Source organism: Chamaea fasciata, unplaced genomic scaffold, assembly GCF_029207755.1.
Source record: "Chamaea fasciata isolate MVZ Bird 193981 ecotype frontalis unplaced genomic scaffold, bChaFas1.0.hap1 SCAF_3, whole genome shotgun sequence".
Taxonomy (NCBI): domain Eukaryota; kingdom Metazoa; phylum Chordata; class Aves; order Passeriformes; family Sylviidae; genus Chamaea; species Chamaea fasciata.
Genome location: NW_027094088.1, coordinates 111,661,316 through 111,685,552, shown reverse-complemented (window position 1 = coordinate 111,685,552; position 24,237 = coordinate 111,661,316).

Below are 24,237 nucleotides of genomic sequence, written 5' to 3'. Positions count from 1 at the left end.
AGAAAAAAAAAAAAAAAGAAAGAAAAAAGAAAACAAACAAAAAGAAGTTTATTTGTCGCATTGTTCGAAGGAATCGTTAAACACACACAGCGTGGAACAGAGTGAATCCCCAGGCAAATGCAGTCATTGACAGGTGTTGCATTCCATTGTTACCAGGGCTGGTACAAATCTGTGCCAGGTTTGGAAATGTTAAATATAGGGAATGGGATGAGCTGTCCATGTTTTCCTCAGCAGGAGTGAGTTGGAGCAGGCAGTGAGGATGTTTGGCAAGGCAAAGCAGCTACAGAAAATAATAGATATTCTTTAAAAGACACCTAAAAACCAGCAGTTCTGACAGTTTGTGCAGAATTGTTTGGGTTGGAAGGGACCCTAAAGATCCTCTTGTTCCAGCCCCTCTTTTCTTCGGGCAGACAAGAAGATTTGTAATATATTGTGATATATTGTAATATATTCAGTATTTTCCTCATGCAAGTGTCAACTGTTTCAGCAGTTTCAGAAAAGGTGAATTCAGATTTTCAGCTCCTTGGAGAAAACTGCCTTTTTCTCTCTCTGTACACAACAAGATGACCTGTAAGGTCCCTTGCCAACCCAAACCACTCCAGGATTCCACGAATGGAGGAGTTTGTGGTGCTGTCTCTGGTTGGGAATAGGGCTTGGGAAGGAAGCCAGGCTGTGTTTGACAGGGAGAAGTTGGGTTTTTCTGGTGTTGTCCAGGGAGATGTGGAAAGCTGAAGGATCTGAAGAATTTAGGCCTTCACATGCTGTGCAATTGAATCCTCTGGTTAAAGGTTTATTGATATCGACCAGTGCTCAATATCCTCTGGTTTTTTTCCCCAGAAATGAGCCTTGGGAGGCTGAGGAGCTGCATTCCCCTGCTGGTGTCTTGCTGTGGGTGAGGAACCGTGGATGTCTCATCAGGAATGATGGGATGGTCAATTTAAAATGGAAATTTGGGGCCTTCCAGCCTTGGATTCCTGAGGAAACCTCCTGACCTGAGGTAGCACCTTTCTACCTGTCAGGTCTGGAAGGGGACCCACCTCAAAAGCTTGGAGAAGCTTTGCCACTGACCTTGTGAGCCCATGAGCTTGACAGTGGCCAAGAAGACAAATTCACCTTCATTCAGATCAACTGAGTGCTGTGTTTACAAAAAGTTAAAAAAAAAAAAAGAAAAAAAAAAAAAAAGAAAAAAAATTGGCAGGCGGTGTCTGCCCAAAGTCTGAATGAATAGAAACTCCAAAGGAAGCACCTGCTGCTAAAGGAAATCCAGGACAAGTTTTATTATCCTTTTTCACAGGTCTATTCAGGACTACATTAGGGGTTTCCTCTTTCCTTTTCTGGTACTTCACACTCATTCACAACAAAAAAACATATTGTGCTTATGAATTATATTCCAGAGAATATGGCTGTAGCTTATAAAGGCCCTGGCCAAAGAACTTTATTTTTAACCTTGCTCCCTTGTGGATTAATTTCTCAAATGAAACCTTTGCAATTGTTTGGGGTTATTTTTCTCTCTTTTTCTTGGACGGGGCACAAGGGCAAATCCTGCCTGCTCCGTGTTAACAAAAAATGCCTCTCAAGGAACAAGGAGCAAAAGAGGTGAGTGAGGCTCTACATGGAGCTCAACTATGAAGAAAAAAAAATGTAAAAAATTATTGTAATCCCTCCTAAACCAGGGTTACCCACCTATAAATGACGCAGTGGCCACTTTGGTGCATACAGAAGCTGAGGGAAGTTTTTCCATTTCTAATGGAAAGGGAGAGGGAAAGTCCCTTTGGCTGCTGGAAGAGCAACTTTTCTGGTTGATCCTGAGACCATTTGAGGCAGTGATGAGGGAGCTGGAGGCACTGGGGAGTTTGCTGATCAAACACAGCTGCTCAGCTCAACATCCCCCAGGTACAGAGCACATAAAAGCTGGAGGGTTTGCAAACAACCCGAGTGCAACACATGAGCCACTCATGCCCCGGAGTGTTTGCTTTAGGGTCATTTTGCACCTGTGAAATGAGGATATGACCCAATCCTGAGTGGTCTGGGAAGGTTTTGCACCCTCCTGCTCCAGGGTGGGAGGTAGCACTGGGTGCTCTCTAACAAATATTCTGTGCCCTGTGAGGGCAAGGACCTTCCTGTGCGTGCACACAGAATTGTCCTTCTGGTCTGTCCTTAAAAGTCTTATTTTTGGGCTTTAAAAGCCCTTTCCCACCCTCTCAGGATATCACAGGGGTGTGAGTTTTCACTGTAGCCACCTTCCCCTGCCCCTGTGGATGCTGGTTCTGCTTCCGACAGGTTACATTTTGATTTGCAGACCCTTTCAAGAGCAGAAATGGCCTGCTCTGCTTTTGAGCAGCACCCAGCACGAGCATTTCTCCTCCAGCCTGAGGCTCCTCGCTGTTGCTGTAGCGGAAATCGTGAATTATGGCAATTAACAGTGGCATAAATCACAGACTGTGACCAAATGAGGTCACAGATTGCTTGAGGGCTGCATCACACCAGTAAATTACCCCAGACAGGAATTCCTTCATCCACACCACTGGATTGTTTGAGCATTCCTTGATACGGGTTTGGCCACGCAAAAGCAAGCCCAGGAATGGCTCAGGGATCAGTTAGGACCAGTGGCCAGCTGGGAATCTTGTGTGGGACCCCTGTCCCATGGGTTACAGGGCAACTTCCACAGGGACACGGCTTGGAGCAAGTCCTGGCACTGGTTGTTAGGGATACAGCCCTTTCTTAATGACTGTGAGCCCATTTTAATAAGTGTGTTTTCATGTCTGTGACATTTCCCCATGAGGAAAGCGTGCTCTGGTTCCCAGATCCCCAGTGCAGCTCTCACTGCTCTTCACATTTCTTCCCCTGCAAGGTTTTCGCCAAGGGTGCTTTCAAGTGCTGCCCCAGGGTCAAGATGTTGGTCCTTGTGATTTCCAAGTGGTGCCAGACACAGTGTCACCGTGACCTGAGGTAGCACAGCTCCTTCCCTCACAGTCTCAGACACACACAAAGACTTTGCTGCACAGCAGGGGCTTCTCTGGCCAGATGGGATTGATTTTTCTCTTTCTCTCTTTGGCTTTTAGGATGTTTTTTTCTAAGTGTTCTTGACTGATCTTAGTAGGTGACACAAATACTTCTGGATGTTGCCTAATGCTTTGTAATATGGATTGAAGACACAGTATTTTCTAGACTGGACTAGACCACAATACCCTGAGTTGCAAGAGATCCACCAGAATCATCCAATCCAGCTACTGGCCCTGAACAGGACACTCCAAAAATCTCTCCCTGTCCCTGAGGGCATTTTCCAAACCCTTTTGGAGCTCTGGCAGCCTTGGGAATGTGACCATTCCCTGGGGAGCCTGTTCAGTGCCTGACCACCCTCTGGGGAAAAAATCTTTTCTTAATATCCATCATAAACCTCCCCAGGACTGGTGGTTTGACCACCACCTGTCCTTTTTTTCATGGATGGGGCGCTGCAGAAAGGAATTAGGGCCACGTGATCTAAGGAAAAACTGGTGCCTGTCCACTGAGTGAGACGTGAGCCAGCAGTCAGACATGTGAGAGTGGCAGAACAATAACACAGGAGACTCCTGGCTACAAAGATGCCCTGACACCAGAGCCCAGCTCCCCAGGCTTTGTGGTGAAGTGACAAAGGTGCTTCAGCATCCTCATGGAAACAACAACCTGCTGAACAAGTCCCTCCTCCAGCTGTGCTGTCAAAGGGAACCACGGTCCTTGTTTCCCTTGGGAGTCAGGCACAGGCACCAGAGCTCAAGGGAGGTGAAGTTTGTGCACCCCTATCTCAGAGGAGTTCCTCAGATGTCTGGGAGCACCAGGACAAAATCCTGGCTCTGTGTTGCTGATGGCCTTGTCCCCAGGTCACCAGCACAGCCTGAGGTAGGTTGTTGTAACAAAGTATAGCAGAAAGAACTCAAACACTTTTAAAAGCAATAAATTCTGTACTAAACCATAAATGCTACCTCTGGCCAGGTATTGGATGTGGGATATGATCTTCCTGTGCCCAGTTGAACGAGGTGATGCCTTTCCTCTTTCCCATCTCCTGCCTGGATGGGAATGCTGGCTTCAAAGGAAGCTTCAAAGGAAGGTTCTTTTTGAGCAAGCAGCAGAATCAAGGGCCGGTGGGACTGACTTGTGCCTCCAAGGAGTGCTTCAAAATTTTCCACGTTACAGATCATATCCTCCCCTCCACAAAGACTGCTGCCAGCCAGGGAGAGGTTGTCCTTTCTTTGAGAGCAAAAGATGAGAATTAGGCTGTGTCCCTCCTGTTTCTGCTGCCTGGGGGGTACCCAAAGGCTCTTAGGACACAGCAACTGAGTATTATTTTCCTATAGAATGTAGAAAAGGAATTCCAGTCTGTGAGGGAGATTTGGGAGCTGCTGCACTAAACTTCACTGGAGTTTGTGGAGAGACTGGAAAAAGGCCAAAGTCCTTTTAAAAGAAATACAGAAATCATAGAATTCCAGAAGGTTTCCAGTTGGAAAGGACCTGAAAGCTCATTCAGTTCCACCCCCTGCCATGGGCAGGGACACCTTCCACTATCTCAGGCTGCTCCAAGCCCTGTCCAGCCTGGCCTTGAACACTTCCAGGGATCCAGGGGCAGCCACAGCTTCTCTTGGCAGCCTAGGAGCTCAACAACAGTGAAGGAGATCCTCTTCTTTTATTCTGCAGTCACTTTCAGATGAAGGAAAAGTTCATCCAACACTTACTTGGTGGGAAATTAATATTTTCTGATATTTCTTCTGCAGCCTTAGTAGAGAAACTCAGAGCATCACTGTGGTGGAGGCTGTAGGGAATCAGGGAAGAAAAAAAGCAACTCCAGCATCCATTACCAAGGTCACTGAAGGGGGAAGAGGTTCCCACTATTTTTTCTTTTTCTTCTGCGATTTAATTCAGATCGAGGAGATGACTCTGGGGACAAGCTAGAGGGGTCCAGCAGCTGTGGCATTGAAATGCAGGGATCGTGAATGGCAAGAGGAAGGGAAACCCAGTAAACAGTTTTCAGATCTCAGAGCGTTGCCTCTGAACTACAAAGACCTTCGAGAAAGTGGTGTCAAACACTCAGCTCCCACTCTGACCCCTGCCTGAGGGGAAGTGAATCAATGTTGGGAAAACACGGAAAGCAGGATGAGATTATCTGCTGTATAAAAGGAGCTGGAAGAGATGGCTTGGGATATTTGTGTATTGAGGCTCTGTCCACGTCCTTTATGGGAGGGTGCTATTGTACCTATTGTGGCAGATCGTTATCAGCCCTGTTTATCACGCTGGGTGCGGGGAATGTCAGATTGCTGAATGTCAGGTTGTTGACTGTTTTCATAACAGGAAGCTGCCTGCTGTCTTGCTGTGTTAAGGAACTCCCCTACGAACAATATTTTCAAAAAAAAATAAAAATCCAAACACTCTGCTGTGGTTGGGCAACAGCATGGATTCGAGTTTCCATTGTTCCTTGTAAGGCAAAATCCTGTGTAGATAAATCCACTCGATACACATTTGCCTGTTACTTCTTTTGTGTACAGATACAGGAAATATGGCTGTTGTTTTGTCAAGATGAAATATTTCCCAGCGCCAGAAGTAAATCTCCACACTTTCCTCAGTGCTTGGGAGCCTGGAGCTCTGCCACGTCTGGGTGCAGGTGGGACGTGGGAGAGAGAGGTTCAGGAGCAGGTTTGTCACCACCATGGAGCATCCAAGTGCCTTCATGCCTGGGAGATGAAGGAGGCATCCAGCTCCCCCTGGGAGTGGGGGGCTCGCTCAGATTCCCTACTGGAAAACTCTGTCTGCCTCCTCTCACCGGGAAAGAAAAAAAGGTGATCCAAAGTACCCTGGCTTCCCTGAAAATCAAACCCACAAGGATGGGGTCTGGGAGCTGCAAGTCACCTGTGTGAGCTGGCTGGGGGTGTGAAACAGAGGACACCCTCTGCAGGGGGGACACAGCTGGGCAGGGTGGGCACAGGATATTGAAATTTGAGTGAGAAGAGGGCTTAAGCATGTTAGAGTCCTAACATGAACAGAATTTGGGTGCAAAGAGGTCCTAAGCAGCTGAGAATCCTGAATAGAATCCTACTCTCTGTAGGAACCTTGACTGTTTGTTGGAGCCAGCCACTGTCAAAGCTCCTACACAGGTGCTCCCCAGGTGACAGTGGCTCTGAAAGGCCCAAAGGGTGGTGGGCAAATGTTACGTGCGGTGTAAAGGACCCCTGATCACAGCCTGGCTCATCCTAAAGTCCATTACACCTTAGTGCAATTAACAGGTGTTGGTCTGAAGCACCCCCAGGATGAGGAATTTGAACCTAAGCCTTCCCTAATCCTCCTGACTGCTTTTATCAACAGACAGGTGAGGATGAAGCTTTTCTACCACACTCAGCTATTTCAGAGTGAGGACCTAAACTTTGGACATTGGGTCTTTGATTCCCTAAGGGTTTTTCTTGGATGCCAAGGTGTTGAAACACGGTCAGTGTGCCTTCAAAAATCAGTCAGAGCACAGCCTGGATGCTGTTTCTGACTCCAGGACTCCAGAAATCAGTCCACAAGGTGTGTGTGTTCCCATGAAACCCCACAAGGCAGTTTCTCTCAGACATGTGATCCCTCAGGTTGCTCCCTGGGCTGTAGGATCACAGCACAGTTGGAGACAAAGAGGGATTGAATTGACAGAGGGATTTCTTAAAAATTCCAATTAAAAAATCTTGATACCAGTAGAAAATAAAGGGTGTTTTCTGTCTGCATAGGTCACCAAACTTATTTCAGCCTGGATAAAATCCCTGTGGCACAGCCGCAATTATTAAATCAGATGAATCTAAGCCTTTGCCCAAAGCAAAATATGCCTTTTAAAGAGCATCTTCTCCCTCTCCAGTGATCAGGTAACCTCAAGAGGCTGCCAGTCCAGTGTGGAGATCTTGTCAGAAAAGGTTGGCAAATTAGTGAAAATGGTGAGGTTTTGGAAGAAGATTCAACCTGGAAGATCAGGTCTGTGTCCTCAACTTTAGCTATGTCATCCAGGGATGGAGAAAATCCTGATCCTGGGAGACAAAGCTGAGCCAGGCTTTTCAGAATTTCAGAAACTCTGTAAGATATTGGGGTGGTAGTCGTAGGGACCTCAGTCATAGAATCCTAGAATGGTTGGCATTAGAAGGGACCTTAAGACTCATCTCATTCTCCTCCCCTGCCATGAACAGGGACACCTCCCACTATCCCAGCTTGCTCCAAGCCCCATCCAACCTGGCCTTGGACACTTCCAGGGGTGGGGCAGCCACAGCTTTCCTGGGCAAAGAGAAATTTTGGACAAACTACTGAGGAATTCAGAGCCAATGGCTGCATTCATACTGCTGGGATGCAGCACTGGAGGTCAACTGGCCGGTTGCTGTTAAATTGGTTGAGAAGCAGAATGGAGCAGGGAAAAAATACCATTCCAAAGAAGGTTTAAGAAGATGGCAAATGTCACAACAATCAGAATTCAAGCAAAAATAATTTTGTTTCGGGGGGAGGGCATGGCCTACAGGGCCCTTCCATTCCATATTGCTGTTACTATTTTATACTCATGTAAAAACTGAGCCATTCATGGCAGGGGCTTGGGATGGGATGATTTTTAAGGTCCCTTTCAACCCAACCCATTCTGTCATTCTGTTATTCCATGACTCTGTGACTCTATGATTCCATGGTTCTATGGTCCTATGATTCTGTGATTTCTTAATTCCATGATCCTATGATTCTATAATTCCACAGTATCATGGTTCTTTAATTCTATGATTCCATGATATCGTGGTTCTATGATTCAATGTGATGTCATGGCTCTGAATCTGATTCCTTGGTTCAGTGATTCCATTGTTCTGTGATTCCATGGGTCTATGATTCCATGATTCTGTGATGTCACGGCTCTATGATTTTGTGATTCCATGATTCCATGTTTTCATGATTCTATGACTCCATAATTCTGTAATTCCATGTTTCTATGATTCCATGGTTCTGTGATGTCATGGTTCTATGATTCTATGATTCCATGATATCATTGTTCCATGATTCTGTGATGTGTTGGCTCTGTGATTCTATGATTCGAGATTCCATGACTCTGTGATGTCATGGTTCTCTGGTTCTGTGATGTCATGGTTCCATGATTCTGTGATGTCATGGCTCTATGATTCCATGATATCATGGTTCCATGACTCTGTGATGTCATGGCTCTGTGATTCTGCGATGTCATGGTTCTATGATTCTATGACCTCATGACTCTATGATTTTATGATTCCATGATTCCCTGATATAATGGTTCCATGATTCTATGATGTATTGGCTCTGTGATTCTATGATGTCATGGCTCTATTGTTCTACGGTTCCATGATTCCACGATTCTGTGATATCAATGTTCCATGATTCTATGATGTCATGTCTCTGTGATATCATGATTCCACGGTTCTGTGATGTCCTGGCTTTATGATTCCATGATTCCATGGTTCTTTCTATCATCCTACTGTTTTATGACTCCATGATCCCTTGTTTCTGTGATTCTATGATCCCATGTTTCTCTGACTCTGTCATTCCGTGATTCCGTGATTCCTTGGGTCTGGCCTGGAATTACACCCTGAAAGAGAAGCTCGATGAACTCGCATTTACCAGCAGCAGAGGGCGTCCATCGCACGCGTGTCCCTAAATCCCAGCCCCGAGCTCCGGGAGCGAATCCGACGGCGGCCAAAAACTCTTTTTCTCGGAGCGCGGCCGATGCTTCCCCGCCAATTGTGCCGCTGCCCCAGGTTTCCTTCCCCGCTCCGTGCTCGGTGCCATACGGGAGGTGCGGACCCGATTGTTCGCCCCGTGGCCCCTGCAGACAGGATACGAGCCCAGTGCCAGGTGTGGAATTATTTTCCTGCGTGGTGCTGTAGCATGGGAATTGTTGATAACGCTAACAATGGGGCAAAGGAAAAGTGGGAGAGGAGCGGGACAATTAAGCAGCCTTTGAAAGCCCCGGGGACATGGAAAAAAACCCTCCCCCTATTCATGTGTCTTCAAATCCAAGTTCTTGAAGATGGAAACGCTGGTGTTGTTACTGGCTGAATCCCTCTTACAGCCTGGAGCTCTTCAGTCCTGAGGTATCAGTCACCCTCTCGGCTTAGTGGAGATAATTTTGATTTATCCCAGGTGCCAGTCGGGATGGATCAATTTCCCAGGGAATAGTTCCCTATCCCTGCTGTGTTTTGCTGGTGCTGGGGGCTGAGTCAGGGCTGGGGACACAGCCTGCTCGCGGTGAAAAGCAGGTGAGGGACAGTGGCTGTAACGAAGAGGTGGGAATTGTGGTGCCGGAGTTTTGTGGAAAAACAGGGTCAGGACCTGGATCCAGACTCCCTTTGGGATGTTGAGAAAGTCATTAATCCTTGTCACTCCTGAACAAATGTAGAAACAATCAGATTTTTAGGGTTGAAACCATATACAGTGATGCAGCACCATATGGCACCAAAGAATGTTTCCCCATCCTGCACGGCAGCATCCTGTGGGACTTCCAAGAGAGGGTTAAGGGTTGACTTGCAGAAAAAGGGGCTGATGCCCTTTCTCCTGAACTCCTTAGCTCTCCAGGACTCAGGGTGGGACTTTAGTTGGGTTTCCATGTTTGCAGAGCCCTTGCCAAGCCAGTGCCACCAACCTTTGTCAGTACACTGAGCTCTTGCACCCTCTGTCCCAGCCAGCTGAGATCCCTCAAGCTCACTGCCACAACGACACCTCCCTGTTGTCCAGCTCAAAAACCCCAGGACTTCTGATTAGGAACTCTTTTGTCAGCATTTGGCACGGTCCCAGCAAAAGTGACACCAATTATTCGTGTCAGCTCCCCTCTGGAAGCAGGAGATGTATGAAATCTCACCCCCAGGACAATCCATCACGGCTCGCAGTGGGATTTGGGACCTGTCATTCTGAGGGGGTATTGACTGAGAGTGGCTTCTTCCAGGCCACAGAGGTTATGGGGAGCTTTATATCATCCCCAGGAAGACTGAAACTGAAAAATGAGCCTCAGAGCCTCTCAGCTTGGGTAAATGGTTCGACCGAAAGGTAATTCAGGCTGCTACTCGTTTCTGTAATCAATTTTAATAACTGAAACATGTTTTAATGGCAAATTCTTGCTTTAAATTAAGCAGGGACCATGTCTTATTTCTGTTTTAACATCAGCTTCGGTTAAAGTCTTACCACCAGGGTATGTGGAGACTTCTTGCTTTGCTCAAGAACCACTGGATTTTCCAGATAGTCCTTTCTTAATTATTTTTTCCTGACTGGCAGCAGCTGGGTTTTTGGGCTGATATGAGGCTCTGCTTGCAGGTAGGATGGGAAATGGTGGTAAAGCCATTGGAAGACAGGAATTGGATTGTGCCTGGACTGGTTTCGGGAAAGTCACATCACATCCATGATCCCTTAATGCCTCCTTGCAGTTTAATGAAAATAATAATGAACGTCTTGAATTATTGGTGGCTCAGCTCATGTCAGCTCTGTCCTGAGCTTTATTCCTCACATTTTTGCTGTCTGCAGCTCCACTTTCCTGCTAAAGCATCACCGTGGGTGAGTCTGGGACACCTGAACCATCCCTTTTCCTCTTTCTTCATAGCCTCATCCTGGGACAGTCCAGGGTGAGGATTTGCAGGTCACATCTCACTGGTGCAGGAATGATGAGAACAAACCATATGATGAGGGCTAAATCTATAAAATCACACAAGAAACTGGTCTTCCATACTTGGAAGTGTCCGAGGCCAGGTTGAACAAGGCTTGGAGCAACCTGGGATAGTGGAAGTTGTCCCTGCCCGTGGCAGGGGGATGGAATGGGATGAGCTTTAAGGTTCCTTCCAATCCAAACCATTCCAGGATTTTTTGTTTCTGCCTCTGTTAGAAACTTGCCATCATTGCCATGAGACAACCACAGATAAGTCACCTCCTGACCTCCCCAGCACCCAACTCCCACCCACCCAAATCCCAGGCAGGTGGCATTGAGGATGCCCCTGGGCAGGAGAACGCCCATTGCAAGTGCAATGGGTATTTCAATTGGTATTTATTGAATGAACACTCACATCCTCAGTCCCACATTGAAGCTATCAACCAACAGAAGCACTCAGCCAGAAGGATAAAAGTGCATTTTCCCACTATTCAGAATAGTTATTCTGATTGTTTTATTATTGTCCTTCTCCAAACCATCAGGAATAGGTGCTCTGCTTATGGAGGAGAACAAGAACATAAAAAAAACCAGCCTCTGAAGTCTCCATTTCCTCAGTGCCACGGCTACACTCAACCTGCAAATTTGGAGCTTTCTCCTGCCCAAAGGGCAGGTCCAGCCTGGTGCAGTGCTTATGGGATTTCTCAGTGTGTGCAGAGAACCAAGGGAGCCAGAAAATCTGTTTTTCTCAACCATACAGCTCCAAAATTCACCCCAAATCTCAGTGCCAGTCAGAGCTGGAGTAATCCAGGCACTCTCCATCCTGGAGCTTTGGGAGGCGCACTTCACACCCACCTCCTCTGCACTGAGCTTCACCAACGGCAGCTCTCCCTGGGGTGTGCCTGCACTGAGCTGCTCTCTCTGACAGTTCCCTCACCCCATTTCTTGCCACCCATCACCTTTGCTCTCTTCCCTTGTCATTCTGGGCTGACTCATGGCAGGGTTGTGCCATGCCCAGTACAATCCCTTTGGATCCCCAGATCCAAAGTGCAGTGTGAGCACAGCCCTGATGTTTGAGGACAGGAGACAGGGGCCGAGATTTGGGATTTGGGCTTCTGAAAGGCCATTGTCACCCATGTGGGGACCAGCTCATGCCTGCGGAGAGGAGAGGAGAGGAGAGGAGAGGAGAGGAGAGGAGAGGAGAGGAGAGGAGAGGAGAGGAGAGGAGAGGAGAGGAGAGGAGAGGAGAGGAGAGGAGAGGAGAGGAGAGGAGAGGAGAGGAGAGGAGAGGAGAGGAGAGGAGAGGAGAGGAGAGGAGAGGAGAGGAGAGGAGAGGAGAGGAGAGGAGAGGAGAGGAGAGGAGAGGAGAGGAGAGGAGAGGAGAGGAGAGGAGAGGAGAGGAGAGGAGAGGAGAGGAGAGGAGAGGAGAGGAGAGGAGAATTTCCAGGGGAAAACACTAAGATGGTGCTGAGGACACCAGTAACTGAATTATCTGCAATTCTGTCTGTACATGGCAAGTGAGGATGTTGACTGAGTTGGATATGCAGCTCTTGCCTTTCCCCAGCCCCCAACAATGATTCTGGACCCAAATCACAGACATTTTCTCCCAAAAGCAGAACACCAACCCTACTGCAGAGACTCCCACTCAGAATGCAGCTAATGCCCACTGCTTTCCTGGCTGACTTCATGGAAGGACACCAAAGTCAGGGCTTTAGGAATGCTTCTAGTCCAGTTGGGTTTCCCTGGGTTATCCATTTTTTTCAGAGGAAAATAAAGCCTTTGACCTGTGCAAATGATGTGATGACTCTCAGCAAAGCTGTGCATTCACTGTCAAATGGGATATTTTAAGCAAGGGAGGGAAAGTGTTTTTCTTTTCTTTAAGTACACCACAAACTCTTCCTCTGTGTCAAGAGTGCAGAATTAAATCCTAATTAAAGGCTGTAAAAAGGCAGTGAATCTGAGAGGCCGGGAACAGGTACATATTATCATCCCTTTCATAGATCATACGAGCTCTGTGGTGACATAATAAATAATCCACCTCAAGTTTTTAAAGGTAAAACCCAGCAAATCATTAATAATGTCTCTGGCACCATATATCAAACGGAAGCCTTCCTCTTACAGCTGATCCCCAGCTATTCCCACATGCCTTTTTGCATTGCTGCTTCCTCCCTTTCCCCTGCTCGTTCTTCCCATCTTTTCTGCTGCACTATTCCTGTGCTTTGTCCACTTGTGTTTATTTCTGCAGTTCACTGAAGAACTGCAGGTATGAACAAGGCAAGAAAACACACACCACACTCTTTAAACCCAACCTCAGGAGGTTTAAAATTTGCCTGGACAGGAAGAGACAGGCAGAAACTGTTTTTCAGGGTAGAGAGAGGAACTGGATGATGATGTAGTAGTTTCATTTATTTTTGGCACACCTGATCTATACACTTATCTATTTATTTACTGTTATATTTATTTAGTGGTGTAGCACTTCCCTCCATGTCAATTCTACTGTCTTGTCACCCTCTCTCTTTTGAAATTTCAAAATTTTTCTGTAACCCACTTAACCCATTTCAGTGTCTCAGTCTGTCTCTCTGTAATTCCATTTCTGAAAGGTTGGGATAAAATCTGTCATTACTTGTTCACACCAGGTGTACTCAGTGTACTTCCAAGAATCATGGAATGGTTTGGTTTGAAAGAGCCTTCAAGACCATCCAGTTCCACCCCCTGCCATGGGCAGAGGCACCTTCCACTATCCCAGGTTGCTCCAAGCTCCGTCCAACCTGGCCTTGGACACCTCTAGGGATCCAAGAGCAGCCACAACTTCTCTGGGCACCCTGTGCCAGGGCCTCACCACCCTCATAGGGAAGATTATATCCCATCTAACCCTGCCCTCTGTCAGCGTAAAGTCATTCTCCCTTGTCCTGTCACTGTATGATCTTGTCAGAAGTCCCACTCCAACCTCCTTAAATTGCTGGGCTTCTTGGGATTGCCATCATTAATAGATCTCCATATGACTATTATGTATAATCACAGGGATTATTCCAGCGGTGCCTCAGTCCAGTTGCCTGATTTCTCCTCTGCCCCGTGATGTGGGGTTTTATCTTTCCTCTCTTTAGGGATTGAAGGAAGACTCCACAGAGATCTCACAGAGGAGGAAGGGACTGCAGGCATGGAGACAGGGTGGTCTTTTGCTAAGTTGCCCCACTTGGAAGATGCGGATCCAAATGAAACACCTTTTTCCTGGAATAGGTAAAAGCAGCCAAGAACTCACTCCAGTGGCCAAACTTCATATCTTATACTGGGATTTTTTTTTTTTTCATCCAGATCTGGGAGTTACTGCAGCTGTAATACCATTCCTGAAGAAATACAACTCTTTGCCAGTGTTCTGGGATGAGCTACTGGGATACACTGCTGGGATGTACTACTCAGTAAAGGTGAAATTTCTTCCTCCGTGAGTATCTGACTCACTTTGTGAGTACCTGCCCAGAGAAGCTGTGGCTGCCCCATCCCTGGAAGTGTCCAAGGCCAAGGTTGGATGGGGCTTGGAGCAAAACCTGGGACAGAGAAAGGTGTCCCTGCTCATGGCAGGGGATGGAACTGGATGATCTTTAATGTCCCTTCCCACCCAAACCATTAAAGGATTCTATGACTTTATCCTTTCTGTCCTTGCTGCTCAGGGCAGGGTTCACCTCACTTTACAGACAGCTCCAGTTCATGGACACGGGAAGTCAGGGAACCTACAGGTGTCCTCAGGTGAAAGTCCTGTTAAACACCAGTCCCAGGGAGCAGGGGTGACTCTCCTGTCCTTACACAAGGAGGCTCTTGAGATGCTCTCTGGTTCCTGAGCTGCCACACTCAGAGGGCAAACCCAATCCTGTCAGTGGAGTTTGGACAAATATTCACAGAGTCTGCTGTGCATCACGTCCATGACAAAACAGTTGCCACTTGTACACATGGCACAAATTGAATCCAAATTCGTTCATCCCTGGTAATTTGAATTGCAGCTTTTGGTGCTGAGGAGAGTCCAGAGTGGGAGGGCTGTGGGAGGGCTGCACATATTTATGGATGCAAGGAAGTGGTGGACCGCTGGCACGGGTGCCCAAGGAGCTGGATTGCAGGGATTTGTGTAGACCTGAGGTTACACATGCCCTTACAGCTGGTAAGGATGAGGATTGCTTGGCTTTTTCCCTGCTGTGTCCACCTGTGAGTGGGTGACTCCAGCAGGGTGACAAGGTCTCCAGGAAGGCATGGTAAGGTTTCATTTCATCGCCTATCAACATTCACCCAGAGTACCCCAAACTGGGAGGCAATTCCTTAGACTTTAGGTGAGACTGCCACTGTCTTTGTAGTGGCCTTTCTCTCCTCCTCTTCATTGCCACAGGAAAATTGTAGAATCACAGAATATCCTGAGCTGGAAGGGACCCAAAAGGATCATTCCATCCAACTCTTGACCCTTCCCAGGACACCCCAACAATCCCACCCTGTACATCTCTGTTGTCCAAACGCTTCTGGAGCTCTGGCAGCCTTAGGAATGTCACCATTCCATGGGGAGCTGTTCCAGTGCCTGATATCATCTGGGGAAGAACCTTTTCCTAATATTCAACCTAACCCTTCTCTGGGTCCTGTCCCTGGTCACCAAAGAGCATAGAACAATGCCCACATTGCTTCTGCTTCATCAGGGATGAAGAAAATCAGTGAGTCTGACTCTTCAAAAAATTGGTGTTCTGGATTCCCTGAGCTTAACAAAGGCCCTGTGCTATGCATCTCTCCTGGGATTTCAGTGCTGCAAACCTTTAGAGCAGTTAATTCCCAAAAGGAATTTGCTGTGACCTACCCCTAGATACACTGGTGACTCTTTATTCCCATCAATCCAGTCTTCACCAAATACAAATTTCTCCATTTCAGGGCATGTTTGGAGCTGTCTGATTCTCAGCAGTGATGATCAGTGAGGAGCTTAGTCACCCCTAACCCCAGCTGCGCCTTCCTAGCAGGTTTGGGGATTGATCCAGAGGGTGCACGCAGAAGGTGTCAGCTTGTTCCTTGCACAAATTTGTGAGGCAGGAGGAAGGAACCTCTTGCCTTTTGAGCAGTTACACCCTCTCCCCTCACTGAGTTAAAATAGCTCCATATGGAGCTTGAACCTGTATTTTCTGTGTTATAGGAAAGGGCCCTAATCCATGGGTACTCTGCACTGGTTCTCTGTCATCCAGCTATCCAGTAGTGTATGGAAAGGACTGGATATTCCAGCAGTTAGGGCATTGCCACGGAAGATCATGTTCTCCCCATGGATGAGTTATGCCAAGAAAAACACCTTCCAGCTGAGACATCTTGAGACCACTCGAGTTCAGTTCCCTGCTTATGCACCTGACTGAAAGACACTGGTGGGACTTGAGAAACCATTTCTGTGCCTGTTTTTGCTGACTGTGTGTGGCGTAGCCTGCTCTGAAAACACTGACCAGATCCCAAGATGGGATACTGGGAAGAAATTCTTCCCTCTGAGGGCATTGAGAAGCTTGGGGTCCCCAGAGAAGCTGTGGCTTCCCCTGGATTCCTGGAAGTGTCCAAGGCCAGGCTGGATGGAGCTTGGAGCAGCTTGGAATAGTGGAGGGTGTCCCTCCTCATGGAACAAGAAGAACTTTAAGGCTCCTTCACACCTAAACCATTCCATGGTCCTTCGATGTTCCAGGCCTATGAATATGTTGACTGGAGAAATACCAGCCTGTCAGTAACATGTAGGCAGTGGTGTTGTTTCAAACCCTTCTCTAGGTTTGTATATCCATGCCAGAGCAAATTGGATCTTCCTCTCTCTGTGGGTCATCCCCACAAATCAATAAGACTCTTTTCTGACACCCAGCTCGTGGAGTTGTCTCTTGAGATCCTGAGGGTCAGGAAACTGTAAATGTCTTGCCATCTTAGCACCAACTGCAGATGTAATTAGCATAGACCTGAATTCCAGTTCATGAGTATTAATGAAACTCATACAAATCCTCCCTTTCATCCTCCCCAAGATGGTTCACTCCAATATGCCAAAAACCAAGAGCAGGATTGTTAGAACCACTCGTGATTTGGAAAAGGGACTCAGACTCCCGTACTTGCTCACATTTCCAGAATCCTGTTTGGGGATGGATGCTCTGTTCCTCTCCTTTTCTTCCATGGCTGTGAGCTGTGGGTTCTCTCAGCTCCCCTTAGTGCCTTCCTTGCCCCCTGACCCAAGAGGGACATTGGATTCCTGCCATATTGCTGGGAAAAGGCCAGTGTCTGCTAGGATCACCAGACAGGAAGAGATAGGGAGGAGAGACAGGAAAGTGAGAGAAGGGAGGGGGACAGAAGGCTCATTTTTTTCCCATCATCTGTCCTTCCTCTCCAGCAGAGCCCTCCCACACATGATGTGAATCCAAGGCGTGGCCAGAGTGCACAATCCTCTTTCTTTGCTCCGGGGTGTCACAGGAAGGTGAAACCTGATGAGATTAGATGTGGTCCCTTGCTGGGACTGGCTGACAGCTCCAAAAGACATCTGATGTAACCAAATCCTTGCAGTTCAGCGTGGGCAGTGGAGAGATAAGAAACATCTCTCACGTGTGAGAGGTGCATTTTTCTCCTCAGTTCTCCTTCCCTCCCAGCACACATTGCTGTGGTGAGCTGATATTGCCAGAGTCCTCACTAGCTTGGTCCCATTCCTTAAGTTTTCTTAGTTATGAAGTGCATCCCTGGGGCTGAAGACTAAGTCACTTCATTACTGCTCAGAAAGCTAAACTACTATACTAGTAACTTCCAAAATTTTACTCTTGATGTGAATTTGGGATGGAATTTTCAGCTGTGCAATGTCATGCCAGGTCTGAATGAAACATTTCTCACCTCTGGGACAAGCATTATGGCTCTCCCCTCAGGTTACTCCTTAGCGTCCCTCTATTCCCTGCCCGTGGCAGGGCGTCAGAACTTGATGATCTTTAAGGTCCTTTCCAACCATTCTATGATCCTAAGGCTCTATTTTTTCTCTCCAGGTTTCTTGGGAAGCCAAGTGAAATACAGCATGTAAGGGCTCATGGGTGTTTGCCTTTAAGGTTAGGTTTGGGACAAGGTAGGAGAATGGGAAGAGATCAAAGCTTCTGCCATAAGATACAATTTGGGTTATCAGAAACACGGAGATATTTTTATTAACAGGAAACCCTCCATTCTTCAAACCCTTGCAGATTTTAATGTGAATCTCTGTTCTCTTTCTGCTCCATCATGTGACTGGGTTTGACAGCCCAAACTGACTAACAGGTCTGATGCCACCATAAAGATCAAGGAAAGGCTTAAAACTCCCCAAATACACTTTAGCTGGTGCATAGGGCCAGCAAGGGCTGTGCAGCCCACAAGGTGAGAGAGCAGAAGGGTTGTGTCCTTCCTCAAGGACAACTTGACACATTATCCTGCCCAGAACAGAGCATTATTCTGCCCCTGGATCCCTGGAAGTGTCCAAGGCCAGGTTTGATGGGACTTGGAGCAACCTGAGATAGGGGAAGGTGCCCTTGCCCACATCAGGGGGTGGCACTGGGTGAGCTTTAAGGTTCCTCCCAACCCAAAGCATTCCGTGACTCTGTGAATTCCTGCAGGGATTGCAGCACTGGGCTGTGCCTGCCCTCCCTGAGGTTTGATGAATCAGGTGTCTGATGCAAGGAGGGATGGCCAGGGAGGGACTGCAGCCCAGGACTGACAGAGGGAGAGCCAAACCTGGCTGCATTCCTTGCCTTCTCCTGACTCCTTAAGGAGGGCGAGTCCTGCTGCTCAGGGAGATTCTCAAGAGCAAGAGTTGGTTCCTTGTACTTCAGTAAAGTTCCTGCTTTGGATAACTTGGAAAGAAACTGATACTTGAAAAAGAAATACAGAAATTTGAATATTTAGCAGCCCACAAATCATTCTTCAAATGTTTTAGTGCTCAACAAAGAGAGACTTTTTTTGCAGAGACTTACCCATGCCACCCATGAAACTTATTATGGAATTAGCCTTGAGGATCTGAGGTTGCTGTGATGGAGAAGATGCTTTGGGACAGCAGTAGGAAGGATGGTGTTTGTTGGATGAGCCTGAGTCCTACAGCTTTCTCTGCAGGGGGATCAAGAGTAACAGAACAGGAGCCAAAGTGTCCACTGCCCTAAGGCTGGACTGCCCCTGGGAGCAGGGAGAACTCCCAGGTCGGGCCCAGTGCAGGGGGAAGATTTCTGTGCTAGAATAGACTAATTAGGCACCACAGGGAAGCATTTCCATCCGCTTAGGAAGCATTGTCTGACCTTGCTCCTACGCCCACTCCCTCTCTGTCACAGGCCTGAAAGAGCCTGGCTCAGCTCTTTCTAAACTGGAAAATGAGCCCCAGCACCATCCTTTATGCAAGAGCTGAAAGGTTAATACGTGTCACGTCTGTCGGCCAGGACTCTGCAATAGGCAAAGCCCTTTTTACTGAGGAAAATAAACCCCACCAGCCTGTCACAGCCTGACCTTTCCACCCTCACACTCCAGCCCCATTTTCACACCACAGGGCTGAGAATAAACACATCCTTTTCCAAGCAGGGCTGGATCCTCTCAGCTGCAGCAAAATGTGATTCCTTGCAAGGGGTGCAGGTGGCTCTTAGGTAGGGGTTTTCCTGTGGGCTGCAGGGATAAGCAAGCATCAAGCTCCTGGAATTAGAAAGGTCAGCAGGGATGCTTCCTGTTGGATCTGCACAAACCCTGGTGCTCGGATCAGAGGGCAGGGAGTTAAAATTAGAAGCAGCCGTGGGGTTATGGAGGTCGCTCCTTGAGCCTGACAAGGTCATGGGGTCTGTGGTGTAGGAGCATGAGAAAATAAACATCTCCAAGCTTCATATTTTCCAGAGGAATCCAGAAAATACATCTTCTTCTCCCTTTGGCCTGAGGTTTGGAACATCAGGAATTCCTCCCTAAATAATCCCTCTCTTTCCCTGGAAGGCAGAGGATGTGTACATACCTAGGTGACCACACCAAAAAAAGACTGGAATAATTAGGGAATCCCCAGCTGAGTCACCTCCTAGAAAGTCTCTGATGGATGGACACAGCTCAGGAAATGTCTTGGTGTTTGGCATTTTTCTGGAGTATAAAAAACTGGGTCATTCAGAAGTGCAGGATGAGCCTCTCTCTCTGCTGAGTTCATCCTGCAGCTCTGGGAAAATTTTTCACCAAAAAGCGGGGCAGCTCCAACAGAAGAGATGACGAGAGATCCCAAGCAGCCTGTGTTTGTTTCAAGACTTCTTTAGATACCCTTTCCCAAAAGTTTGGCCCAAGGTATCCCACCTGGAGCAGGGAAAACTGCAGGGACTGAGTGTGGCCAAGGAAGTAATACCTGGTCAGAATTTAAACCAGTTTTGTGTATTCTTTATCCCATGTCCTAATCACTCCTCCTGTGTCCTTGAGGAAATGCCTCCGTGGAGCAGCAGTGGGACTGATGGATGTACCCCCAGGAAAGGAGTGTCACACTTTTGGAGCAAAAAACACTGCACGTCCCAAATGCCTGGAGCTTGATGTGTGCACGGATTTGAGCGTTCCCATCCAGGAGGAGCTCTGATTCCTGCACTTTGCCAAGGAGCCACCAAGCCCTGCAGTGCAAGTTCTCCACCTTCCAGTTAAAAATAGAGGGAGCTTGCAGGGCACATCCACAGCCAGCTTGGAAACTCTCCCTGCCCTCCAGAACAAAACCTACTGGAGGAGCCTGAGGTCCAGAAATAACCACAAACCACCCTTTCCTGTCAGGCAGCTGGGATTTCAAGTGGTTGGAGCTAAAAATGGCACTATGTCAACAAGGAGCCACCAGGAAAGGGGGATTATTGCTCTCCATTAGTGAGAGGAGTCGGCTCACACACGTCTGCAAAGACCTCAGCTTTGGAAAGTGTATTTCCTTCATTTCTGTGGTTTGCACTTGAATTTTCACCACGCTCCTCCTCATCTTTCACTGGATATTTCCCATTTCAAAACGAAGCAGGCAAACAAAACCGAGGCACATCAAGAAGCAATTTGTCTGTCTGGTAAAGAAACAAAAAACAACCACCCCAAAGGCAGGCAGAGGAGCACAGGAAAACATGAAGTACAGCTGTGCAAGCCTCACGTTGCCTCTGCTCCCTCCTCCTCCTCAGCCCTGCTGAAAGACAGCAGCTGTAATCCCTTCCAGGTGGTGACAGGAGTGATCTTCCCAGCCCCTATGAACGTGACAACCCTGGAGCTGGCTGGGAACACGTGTTCCTGTGCTGTCAGAGGCAGAGGGGAGGCTGCAAGACCCAACAGGCGCCTGAGTCACAGCAGCCAAGGGGAAATGCAAACGCTGGAAGATGTGCAGGCACGAGGGACGTGACTGTGAGGGATTCTTTTCAGCTGGTTGCTTCCTTCATGGATGCTCTGGGCAATCCTGGGTGAGACTAGTGGTGGAAGGAGGCACCTCCTTCAGGAACATCTGTCTCTGGATCCCCACTGGCTTCTCCCCAGCCCCTCTGAGTGGGGATTTTGGTGAGCTGAACTCACTCTGCCCTGACTGTGACTGGCAAATGTGTGAGTCACTGCCCAGACACGGTGACAAACACAGCAGATATGAGTGGGACAGGTCTCCTGGGCAGGAATTTTGGTGAGTTCAATTTTCATGGTTTGACGACCACATTTTTGTGTTCCTTTTAGTTTCTTTCTCTTTGCCTGTGCTGCAGGTAAGGAACTGACTTATTCAACACAAGCAGGGTGTGGCGTTGACTGTGTAAGCAGCTTTAAAGTGATCAAAGTCAGCAGCTACAGGAGAAATCCTGGGAAATGTTTGCCCTTTCCCTTACCTGTTAAGTTTCAGCAGTGGCTTTTAGCAATAGCACAGAAAGGCAATCATAGAATCCCAGAATGGTTTGGGTTGGAAGGGACCTTAAAGGTCATGCAGTTCAAACCCCTGTCATGGGCAGGGACACCTTCCACTATCCCAGGTTACTCCAAGCCGTATCCAACCTCACCTTGGACACTTCCAAGGGATCCAGGGGCAGCCACAGCTTCTCTGGGAAACCTGTGCCAGGGCCTCACCACCCTCACAGGAAGATCTTTTTCTAATATCCAACCTAAACTCTTTCAGTTTGAAACCATTCCCCTTGTGATCTTGGAGCCAAAAAACCCCACTTTTAAAACGTCCATGAGATGATTGGATTGAGCTGTTGCCTGACAACCTGAAAGTCATCAACATAAGATGCTTTAGAGTAGCTACAGCAAGATCGGCTCTTCCCATATGAGACATTATGGAAAGAGCTGCCCAGGGTGGTGTCCCCACTCCTGGAGGTGTCCAAAAAATGACTGAATGTGGCACTCAGTGCTCTGGTCTGGGTGACAAGGTGAGGATCAGTCACAGGTTGGACTTGATTGTCTTGGAGGTCTTTTACAACCTAATAATTCTGTGATTGTCATCTGAGGAAATTGTCTAGGCTCCCTGTATACTCTGCACGTAGAAACGTGCCTGCTGGCAGTGTGGTCCCCCTCCTCCTGAGGGAGCTGCCTGCAGCAGATGAATCACGGTCTTTGCCTCTCTCTCCCTGCTGGTTATGATGGGAATCTGGAGGGTGGCTCAGGGGCAAACATTTCACCAGGAGTGTTGAGAGTTCACTCAACATGCACCACTTCCAGTCTATGCCTCATGCCAAGATCAGAGCTGTGACTACCAGGCTCGGTTCTTTTTGGAATCCCACATGAACTGATGTGTCACAAAGCTGGTTGTGAAAGCAAAAGGGTTCTATACATGATGTAGAACCTGGGGACATGGTTTAGGGGTTGGTTTGGCAGTGCTGGTCTTTATGCGTAAAAATGGAAAGAGAGGAGATTTAGGTTGGATATTGGGAAGAAATCCTTCCCTGTGCGGGTGGTGAGGCCCTGGCACAGGGTGCCCAGAGAAGCTTTGGCTGCTCCTGAATCCCTGGAAGTGTCCAAGGTTGGACAGGGCTTGGAGCAACCTGGGATGGTGGAATGTGTCCCTGTCCATGGCAGGGGCTTGGAACCAGATGATGTTTGAGGTCCTTCCAACCCAAACCATTCTGTGATTCCACAAGGCTCACAGATAAGGTTGTCCTTCTTTTGAGGAAGGTTATTTTAACTTCTCCATCTTGAGGATGGTGCTGTTGTCCCTGGATGATCTCCATGGAGGTACTGTCAGCCTTTGTGGGAACAGCTCAGCTGAGATCCAGCTCTCCACTGATGTCTGCCAAGCTCCCCTGCACCTCAGACACCCAAAATTAGGTGTTCACCTCTGGAGCTGAACCCAGATCTTCATTTGAGTGAAATGAATCTTGTCTCTGGCTGTAAGTATAAGAAATGGATTCTAGAAATGAAAACCACAGGAACTATTTAATTTGGAATACTGATTATTTAAACATGTCTGCATACATCTTCAGAAACCCAACACAATGCTTCACACATACTTTTTCTCCATACAATTTAAGGCATTTTGTTTTCAACCTCTCTGTTTTATTCTCCCTGCAAATTTTTGATAAAATTAACTGTGTCCCTAAGAGCTTTACATGAGTATGCAGCTGAGGTATGGTCAAACTTCTCCTGGCATTAGTTGGGCATTTATTCAGAAATGTTTATGTTTCCCCAGAGGAAACAAACAAAAAAAGTTACAATCTGGTAAAAAACAGTTGCTAAATGAAGTTTGCAGTTCTATTGTGGTTTGCAAAGTCCAAGCTCTCCAATAAATGCTTCAGCCTCTTCCAGCTGTTTGCTGCAGCACAAATGCCAAAAACTTTTCCATGTTAAAGGGAAAATCAGTTTAAATTTTGTCTGCAAGGATGGGGCACTGAGCCATTGCAAATCCCGTTAGCTCCAGAACAGGGCCTCGTGCAAAATTGTCTGAGGGATCCCAGATGGTTGTAAAGTGCTTCAATACCATCATTGGCATAGTAAAGGACATCACAAGGGACTGGATCTATCCCTAATTTGGTCGATATTGCATTCAACCACTTCTCAGAGACCTGATAGGATGAATTAACTCATCTTACTTATCTACCCACTACAGGGATGAACACAGTACAAAGAGACGGGGTTTGGAAGAGGATCTACTGGAAAGACCTTTCTCCATGTTGAGGCTTCCAGTGAAACAAGGAATGAGCTCAACATCTACTTAAGGGGAAAAAAAAAAAACCAAAACGGAAACATGTGGAAAATCTTTGATATCTCAGACCCTTTTTACTGGGAACAGAGGAGGTGGAGTAGATGAGGGAAAGGTGAATATACAGGGTATGGGGAAGGTAGGGTAGGGAGGAAGACAAACAGACGTCTCTGTGGACTCTGACCAGACTTTGGCAATGAATCCCAATTTTGTCGTGTTTCTGTGGATTGGCAATCTCTCCAGGAAAATGGTGTGCAACAGGTGAAAGGCATCCCAAAGTCACACAGAGACGATGCCCAGCAGAGCCACAGATCACTCCAGCAGCAAACAGCGTGGCTTAAAGGGTGGGAACTAGAAGGTATCCCAAACAAAACAGCCTTCCCTTTCCCTAAACCACTCATCTATTGAGACCACAAGATATTAATGAGCTACTAGCCCTCTAGAAATGAGGGCAGGTAATTGTAACATTACTCACAGGATTCAAGATCGAGTTTACCACATTTAACTCAGAAGAAAAGCCGATTACGAGGGCTCAACTCAC